The sequence below is a fragment of the Panthera leo genome, chromosome D4, assembly GCF_018350215.1.
Source record: "Panthera leo isolate Ple1 chromosome D4, P.leo_Ple1_pat1.1, whole genome shotgun sequence".
Lineage (NCBI taxonomy): Eukaryota > Metazoa > Chordata > Mammalia > Carnivora > Felidae > Panthera > Panthera leo.
The window spans coordinates 81,066,414-81,074,695 of record NC_056691.1 but is presented as its reverse complement, the minus strand read 5'-3'; positions in this window follow the sequence as shown (position 1 = coordinate 81,074,695).

Genomic DNA, 8,282 nt, shown 5'->3' with positions numbered 1-8,282 from the left:
GAAAGGCAGACATAAAAAATACCATTTAAATCCGGAAACTAAATCTATTAACATCCATCTTTCTGAAGAAAAAAAAAAAAAGTGGAGCATTTTTCTATGCTCAAATGTCCTTGCAAGATAAAGAAAAAGTAAGAGAGAGGGAGGGAAGTGAGAAACTTTGAATCATGTTGAGAACCGTTGTTCCAGAATTTATTATGGAAATCCATCCCTCCAGCTAGACTAAAAAAGAAAAAGTTCTTGGCAAAAGGGAGCCGATTCTTTGAACAAAAGTTGTGGTAATCTGCTTAAGAATTATGGTTCTTGTTTCAAAATCTTGTTAGGAAAACACGGTGTACATCTTTAAGTTGTCCGCGTCAGCAAAACCGTAGAATCAGATCCAGCATTTGATACCACAACGAAGTTCTGTTCGGAAACCCAACTTTGACTCTTGAGTGATCATTTTTTAAAAATCTAAATAATTCTGCCTTCTACATGCCAAATGTTATTAACGTGGGACTTTTACAATTGCGCATATTGCATGAGATTGTTTTTTATAGCATGAGTATGTTCTATTTGGAATTGTATCATGGTCAATCTAAATAGGAAAGCAAACTTTCTCTGAAAACCTAAACATTGCTATATCGATCTCTGTCAAGGATACTATTTCTTAGTAATTATGTAGGGGTCTGAGTAGGAGAAATTGAACTGTCTTGTGCCGGGTGAGGAGGGGACACGCGGTGGACGCAGGAAGTCCGCAGAGCAGGCCCTGCTCTGGCACCAAGATTGCAATGAGCTCATGATTTGTGTCGTTCTTAAAGGCTGGAAAGACCGCATGACTTTAAAATGATTCTTCCTTTGTAAAACATACTCTCTGGCTCGGGTAGGTTTTCCCAGTTTGAGTATTTTAAATGAAACAACGGAGAGAGAAAAATAAACGAATGGATCTGGGAGTGTGTTTCTGTCAGCGGTTTTGGTCCTCTTGGGGCCGGGTTGATGGGACTGTTGCATTGGGCGGCACCTTTGCATCTTTACCAGGTAAATCGTCTTAATCCCTAGTGATGACAGATGCATTACCATCCTCGGCCCTAGCAAGAGGAAGCTTTCATTCTAGGAATTCAAGTCTTCCTGTGAGCATAGGTGAGTTTATGACACTTGAACCAAATCTTGAGCATAGTGAGGTTTCAAAGTTCATAGAACTGGTTCAGAGAAAACTCTCATCCCCTTCCCCAAGGTCAATCTTTTTAGATATCTTTAGATATTAAATACTTTCTGCATTTATTAGCTCTGTCTGCGATGCAAGTAACTCTCCTTCCATTTGGGGGATAGTTCAGAGAGGTGGGACCATCATCTCCCATTTTTCTGGTGACTTCTTAGATTACAGAATTCACCATTTTATCCTTAACGTCCTCAAAGGGTTATGGTGGAGAAGGACTTACTTAATGCAAAATAGTCTATTTTTAATAGGAACTTAGAAAATACATAACTTTGAATTATCTAGAGTTGTTTCCTTTAGAAACCAGAGCTATTTATTTGTATTTAAAGCAATGTTCATTATTTGTACGGATTCTTAATTCTTCTGTGTGAATAAATGCAAGACAGTGTCTGCGTGGCTGTGTCTCTTGTTTATTTTCTAGCATAAAGACTACAGTTTTCTGGTAGGCTCGTTTCCCTGCGAGCCTTGGGCCAGGGTGTCCAGGTAGGGTGTGTTTTCTAAGTGCCTTCTCTCCAGCAGAAGGTTCTGGCTAGAGATGAACCTCAGAGACCATTCTCTCCACCCGTATGCCTCCCTTACTTCTGTTGTTAGAGATGAGGAGAGTGGTTCTCACAGCAAACATACCCATGTGAAAAGAAGCCACAAGTGGAAGTCCCTGAAAGTATCACACTGTGTTTGGTCCTTCCTTCAGAGTAGAGGTTTCAGAGAAGAACTGTGTCCTAAATATGCCGAAAGCAGTCTGGTGAAGGGTTTGTAAAATACAGGTGTTGGTTGACGCGTTTGAAATTACAAGAGTGAAGAATTGAGGGAAATATTCAGGAAAGAGGTGTGAGCTATATCCTTAATCTCAGCTCCTGTTTTGTCAAATGCAAAACATAACTCTAGCCAGTTGATTTTCTGTAATTGGTATCTCAGTGTTGGGAAAGAGGATTACACAGGGGCAAGTTTTTCAAAGCATGTCAAAAATCGACAGCAAAAGTTTTTTAAAACCAAATATTCTAGAGCCCTGTCCCTTGTGTATTAAGGTAGATACAGTTAATTTCTGAATCAGCAAATAGACTGGTAATTTTATAATACTATGTGTAAAAGGAACAGGGTTTATTATTGCCTTATAAATTGAATGTTAAATATTTCTTATATGTAATCACTGTGTTCCTAAAGTACGATTTGGTCCCATCACATTTATCCTTGATTTCTCTTTTTTTCTCCTCTTCCCGTCCAGTCCTTCAACAAATCCTGTCAACTCTACCTTCAAACTCCCATCTTGAATCCAGCCACTTCCCTCCCACCCCCAACACTACCATTTTTGTTCAAACCATTGTCATTCTTGCCTGGACTCTCGCAGTGCCTTCCTGATGATCTCCCCGCCTCTGCTAGTGCCTCCTTAGAGTCCACTCTCCACACAGCCAAAGCAATCCTTTTTAAAATCTGAGCTTTGCATCACACCTAGAATAAAATCCCTGACTGCCCGTCTGTCTTTATGACCTGTTATCTTTTTCGTTCACTGTGTTCCAGCCACACTGGTCTCCTTGCTATTTCTTGAATACAAGGCAGTTCCTACCCCAAGGCCTTTACATTGGCTGTTCCATAGAGCCCACTCCTTCATTTGTTCCCTGTGTCTGTTCAAACGTCAATGATCAAAAGGCCACCTGACTTCTTTGTAAAATCACAGCCCCATCATTTCCCAATCCTTCCCCTTCATTTTCTTAACAGTACTTATCACTACCCAGTTTAATATATGTTTATTTTAGCTTTTTTTTTTTTTTTCATTAGAATGTAAGTTCCATGTGAGCAGGAACTTTTATTTACTGCTATTTGCCCAACATTTAAAACAATGCCTGGTATATATAATACATGCTCAATAAATATCTGTTGATGAAAAATCAAATGTGTGGTACTTGAGAGCCAAGGGGCTTGAGAGGCTCATCCATATGGCCCCTTCCTTGTCCAGATGGAAAAAAGAGTAACCCCAGAGACACAAAGGGACTTGGCTAGGATCACAAGGTTATCGGGAAAGCATTAAGTAGAACCCAGGCCTGCAAACACCTACTGTGGTGTTTGTTATGCTGGCAAACTGACATATCCCTTCTTTTTTGTACAGCCCACAAAGCTAAGAATGGCTTCTACATTAAAATATTGAGGAAGAAGAAGACTGTTTGTGACACATAAATATTATATGAATTTTGAATTTCAGTGCCTGCAAAAATAAAAGTTTTATTGGAACATAGCCATGTCCTCCCACGTACGTATTGTCTGGCTGTTTTCCCACTACAGCGATCAGTTGCTGTGCCATGAATATTGTCAGTTACTCATCACATCTTTTGGGATAGAGAACTAGCCATCCATGCCTAGTACCATCACTGCTGAAAAAAATTGTGTGGGTGCAGGCTAAGTCCTTTCATTGTTTTTGTTTTCTTTAATTGTATCTTTTTTTTTTTTAAGTTTATTTACTTAGAGGAAGCACAGTGAGGGAGGGGCAGAGAGGAGAGACAGGATCCCAAACAGGCGCTGCACCATCAGCGCAGAGCGGGATGTGGGGCTCAAACTCACTAACTGTGAGATCATGACCTGAGCCGAGATCAAGAGTCAGACGCTTAACCAACTGCGCCAATCAGGCACCCCTGAATCCCTTCATTGTACACGTGAGGATTCCAAGGCCCAAAGAGCTTTGGCATCAGCTTTGGCATGTAGCTCCTGCTGTGTGAGCAGGTTAGTCCGGACCTTTCAAGTGACAGACACTACTCAGACTACCTTACGGTAAGAAATTTATTGGCTCATGTAACTGAAAAGTCCAGGTGTTCAAATGATAATGTCAGGAATCTATCTCTTGATTGTGTTTTCATCTGGGTTGGTTTATTCTCAGGCAGGCTCTCCGTAGTGGTCTCTAGAGAGAGACTTGAATCCCAGGTATGAAAAACAGATCTGTCCGAATTTATCCCAGGATGTGGGACTGTACCTTCCTTCTGTGTTTGGTCGTACTTGGCTAGGATTACAAATTACGTACAATGGCATTTTATTTTTAATATGTCCTGCGACCTTTGTAAGCTAGAAATAGAATATAAAATTTAGTTGTAGAAGATGAAACAAATTAAGTTTTCCTCTTCTGAAAACATCTCTCCCTATTGAGAAGCTTTCTGGTGGGTGAACTCATCAAAAGGCAAGTTATTCATTCTTCAGACATTCACTGACCTCTGCCATGCTCCAGGCGTGGCAGGTATAATGATGGTCAGGCACGGCCCCTGGGCACTATTACGTGCGATGATAGAGGCAAGATCTGGGAGCTGGGAGAGTGCAGAAAACGAGCACCTGACCAAGCTGGAAACCGAGGTGAGGGCACAGGCGATTTCCCGGAGGAAGCGACACCTGACCTGAGTGCTGCAGGATGTTTAAACGCAAGCCAGGCAGAAGGTCTAAGCAAAATGTTGGAGGAAGAGGAACAAAGCCCATTGAAGTGAGAGCTAATCATGAGGGGAGTTAAGACACTTCCGAACACCTATACCCACAGGATGAGCCAGGTGTATGAGGCCGTCCACAGTCTGTTCCTAAACACGTTCCCCTAACCAGACCCAACTGCTTGGACACCCCAAATGTCATGCAATCTGTCAGACCTTCCATGTCCTTGTTCAAGATGCACTTTCTACTTGGGAAGTCCCATCTGCACACCTCCATCCCATTTGTCAAGCCTACCTACCCCTACCCATCCTCGCTGCCCTCTAGCCCGTTAACGGTCTTTCTGTTTCTCAATGCCTGATTCTGTTTTAGCTTGTGTCACCCATATGTTTTACAGAAACATAAATAATAATAAAATGTATATAATTCTATAATTTTAATTTTTTTTTTAATTTTTTCATAATTCAAAAATCATTCTCACTGAAGATAAGTTAGCCTCAGGGACAAGTTGCTTTCCCCTGAACATGAAAAGGAAACAAATCGACTCTCTTCTGTAGGTGGAGTTAATCCTCGATGCTGTAGAAATCTCAGCTCCCCTGGCTTCAGAGACATCCCTGCACTGACGTCTCCGAAGTTCCTTTCGGCAGCTCCAGCCCATCTTCTAAAGCACAGACCTAACATCCAGGTCACCCCTGGGCACTTCAACCTGCACGGTCCAGGGGACCATTGAACCCAGACTGAGTTCGTTATTCCCCCTTGCCCCTCTCCAGTCACTCCTGTGTCCCATGCCTTTGGGAACAACATAATAAATAAAAAATTAGGAAATGGTGAGTTATCTTTGACATTTTCCACTTCCCCACCCCCCCATCCTATCTCCTAGATGATCAACTTTACATATTAGTTATAGATGGCAGTATATAGACTCATATTGCATATGTGTAGCATATGTACATATATATGTATCATATATACAATGGTATGTGTATCATTATGTATTATATATAACATGCTTCTATATAGCATCACATATAGCTTTGCTATATAAATATTATTTAGGAGACTGGATGTGTTATATATAGTTATAAATGTATATAACATATGATCATATATAACATACTAAAGTGATATGAAACAATTATCTTTTCATTATATATATATATATTTTTTTCTTTCTTTCTTGTCTTTGCAGCTCCCTCCTCAGCCCTCCCTTAGGTTACTGTAGTATCTTAAGGACTCTGTGGAGGACTCGGTCCCTTCAAATCTATCCTCAAGCCCCTGCTTCAGTCATCTCTCCAAACCCCCAATTTGGCCATGTCATCTTCATACTTAAAAGCCTTTTCTTTTTTTAAGTTTATTTATCTTGAGAGACAGCACACGGAAGAGGCAGAGAGAGAGGAAAACAGAGCATCCCAAGCAGGCTCCACACCATTGGCACAGAGCCCGATGATGCGGGGCTCAAACCCATGAACCGTGTGATCATGACCTGAGCTGAAGTCGGGCACTTGATCGACTGAGCCACCCAGGCGCCCCCACGCTTGAAAGCCTTTGATGGCCCCTCACGGTTTATATCTTAAAGTTGAGGTCCTTTAAATGCTGCACAAGGCTTATCCCCGTCTAGCTTGTTCTTAAGCCCTATTCACCCTCTGCTGGAAAAAGTTTAACAGGAGAGATTTACTTCCAAATAGTGTGGCCAGGGCAAAATTCCGGGAGGAGGGAACATCTAGCCCCTTGAGGACTCCCCACCTAACTAGCACTTTCTGTGCCCTCGTGACACTCTTCTTAGCGATGATGATGGCACTGGGTGACCGGGTGCTTGCTGGATGCCAGGCCAGCGCCAAGCTTTTAACTTGTAGATGTATCTTGGTCTTGTGGGTTCATCACAGCTCATCTGGGTTCTCCGTCAATGCCTAGTTTATGGGCGAGGCAACTGAGGCTCATAGAGTTTGTCATTTGCCTTGGGTCCCGCAACCAATGTATATTAGAGTCAGGTATCAAGTCAGGCTACCTGACTCCAAACCCAGCGTCCCTAACCACCGTGCCTCACCGCATCTGCAGAGACAGGATGCTTTTTTCTGCACGGTTTGGCTGGCGGCTGCTTCGCTTTCCAGATGAACCCAAAGTCCTCACCCAGCACCGAGCCCTCCATGGTCTGGCTCCTTGTACCCCCAAAGCCTCATCTAGCAAACCGTTCACTGGGCACCCCTTCTCCATCCTGACCCAGCTCCCCTCAGAGCTGGGGATCGTGCCTGCGTCACAACCCCTCACCTTTTAGGACTTCGCTCAAAGGTCACCTCCTCCGGGACACCTTTCCTGGCATGCCTACCCTGTAAGCCGGGTGAAATGCCCCTCCTTCTGTGCCACCCGCTGTGTATTGCCTGCCCTGTTACACTGCAGATGCCAGCTGTTTTCTCTCCCGATAGACTGGGTTCCTTGTGGGCAGGGACCAGAATGGTTCACTCTGTGTCTCCAGTGCCTGGCCTGGCAAGGAGTAAGTGCGTTATTATTACCTGCTGACCTGAATTCACGCCATGAATGTCAGAACCGGGAGGGGACTTCAGGTGACTTTGGTTGCTCACACTTGTACACTTGACGTCTAAAATGCGATTATTTCCTTTACTTCTCTGAGATTGATATTATCCCCGTAGGTGAGAAAACTGAGGTGCAGTTAAATGACTTTTCCAAGTTCGCCCAGCCAGGAAGTGGCCAGACTGAGACTGACCTTGGGTCTATCCATCCGACTCCAGGGCTAGTGCTCGTTCCATCACTTCCCCAATGAGCTGATTCAAATGACACACATATTTGCTAATGAGGACACTGAGGCCGGGGGCGGCAAATCGCTTGCCCAGGTCAAGCAGTCCATAGCCCATTCTGTGGTCTTTCCTCTACTCAAGCAGGAAATGCCCAGGAAGGTGACAAGGTGAGGACAGGGTCCTGAGCTGGGGAAGGGTGTACTGCCTGTGTCTCTTCCCATTGCTCATTTCCCATGTGTCAAACCCGAATGTTTAAATCTCGTATTTAGTATTTACTCTGCAATGGCTTTCATCTAACTTCCCCCCCTTGCTCACCAATTTAGCTGTCAGAGTAAATAAATGTGAAGCTGGGTCTGTAGCTCCCCCCCCCCCCCCGGCCCCGGCTCACATTACCTTCCTAAAATTACACCCCAGTGGGGCGGAGCCGCTGCTGGGGGTGGCGGGGGGGCCCTCCCATGAATTCCCCAGTTACTATTGAAGTCTCTTTTTAAACACAAACCTTGGATCAGGTGGAGAAGGATGGAAAAATTCGCCTCGGAGGATGAGAGGATTAGATCCTGTTTAGTGAGCAGGAGAAAGAATGAAGTGAAGACTAGATGACATTGTACCTGCAGGATACTTCTGACGACGTGCATGCACGATGCCAATGACATCGTATATACAGACTCCCCATGACCTTATACACGTAAGGCATTTTATACAGTGCCAGAAACCAAGGCAACACTTTTAAAATATTAGTTTTTAATAGATGGTTAATTGTCACTACGATCCTGAGAGATGAGTGTTGGTATCTCTATTTTGCAAGGAAGGAAACTGAGGCTCAGAGAAGCCAAGTGACTTGCCCACAGTCTCCTGTAGGAAGAAATCCAGTATCCCGATGGAATGCACTGAATTTGCTAATCCTAATTTTGCCGAGGTCACTCCTATATGGACTCTTTTCCCTGCTGGAG